Raw genomic sequence first — 1,758 nt, forward strand, 5'->3', positions numbered from 1 at the left:
CAGGAAAAAAAAAAGGCATTTGAACAAAATAGGTCATGGGTTCCTCTTTTTTATTATTTACAAGTCTTGTAAAACATCGCTCCTGTATGAAATATACATTCAGATATTCTCAACAGCAAATTACCTTAACGATAGAACTCCGTAGCCTTTGTAAACCGATATAGAATTTTAAATATTTTCCTTTTTTTCCTCTTTTTCTTTTTTAAATTGCTTTTTTTTTGTTTCACGCTTTGGTTCCTGCAGGGAAATATATATATTTATAGATACTTAAAATAACTCCAAACAACTCTCCGTTCTTTGCATACGTCGGCTGGGCAACAAAGTAGAGCTCGTGACATTTAAAGTAGACGACAACAAAATGACCGTATTTACACTGTTTGGCTTCTGATTAAACTCCTCACTGGTCACCTTTACAAGAGCATGCGATTGAGTTATTTTAATGATCCAACGTTAGCGCATTGCACAACTCCAAGTTTCAATTAAGTGTTGTGTGGTATTTGCTAAACTGTCGTTCTCCACAGGTATTTCCTGAAGAAAGTTTGCGAGCCAGAAGCCAGAAGGTCAGTTTCCTCTCCGTATTTTTTTCTTTTAAATGCTGAAATTCACACTTTTTTTTTTAACCGTTTATTTTTAGCATTTTAATATGATTTGTCTCCAAAAAGATGGCAACGCGCAGGCCGTTGTCATAAATAAAATGAGTGCTAGTTACACTTTGAGAAATTCTTTTGTCTTTTTGTTTTTTTTCCTTTTTATTTTCAGTGATTGTTTCTTTGCGATGTATGGCAAATTTATACCTGATTTTCTTTTTAAAGTAAATATTTCAGTCTTTCATTTCTTTCTCTTCCCACCCCCATCCCCGCTTCCTCCCACCCCAAAGGAAACACTATAGTACCCATCGCTACATCCGTGTTACAACTGCTCGTGGTCGGCCTCGTGAAGGTGTAGGCATGTCAGCCCCCTCTTCCCCCCCTTTTACTTCTCTCCCCCCTCCCTTAATTCCCCTTTCAAACCCATGGGCAATGGCGCACTGCCTCAACCACAGACATTTTCCTTCCGGGAAGGACGAGAGATCATTTCCCAAAGTTTGCGTCCTGGCTGCGGCCTCTCGCGGTGCCGGTGCCCACGCCACGGTCCGAGGGGACAGCGGGACACGGGGACAGCCCCGTCCCCTCCCGGAGCTGCCCAACGCGGTGCCCGGGAAGGTGAGAGGCGTGAGCCGGGCGCTCGGAGGTGACGCGCGCGGTGGAAATGGATGGACGCCACGTGTGGCAAAATCAAACCGATTCCAGTTGGAACGTAAATATATAGACAAAACAATAAACCGTCATGGAAGGTCCAGAGCAGATTTACATGTATGGAAAACCTCGGGTTCTTCGAGTCCCGTCAGATACACACCTCCTTCCTCCACGTAACCTCGTGGCTTGACCTTGTCAAGGGCGAAATCTGAATTTAATCTCGTCTTGAAAAACGCTACGAGTTTTAGAGTAGTGGATTAGCTGAGTAATATTGTAATCGGTCCCTGTTAATTTTTTTTTCTTTCATTCTTCTGTTTTGAAACCATATTTTTACTTGGCGGTCGGTCAGATTGAGCATTCGGGAGAGCTGGAGGCGTTTCTCTTTGTTTATGTAGACACTGAAGAAGAATTCCCTTTCTAGCTCTCTAATCTGATATTTGGTGTAGGGGCATCTCTTTTTACGGGTCCGTTGTCCACCTGTGGAGCGAGAAAAGGCAGAAGGGTTTGTCACGGCGGGGCCGGG

This window comes from Meleagris gallopavo, chromosome 6 (genome assembly GCF_000146605.3).
Source record: "Meleagris gallopavo isolate NT-WF06-2002-E0010 breed Aviagen turkey brand Nicholas breeding stock chromosome 6, Turkey_5.1, whole genome shotgun sequence".
Taxonomy (NCBI): Eukaryota; Metazoa; Chordata; class Aves; order Galliformes; family Phasianidae; genus Meleagris; species Meleagris gallopavo.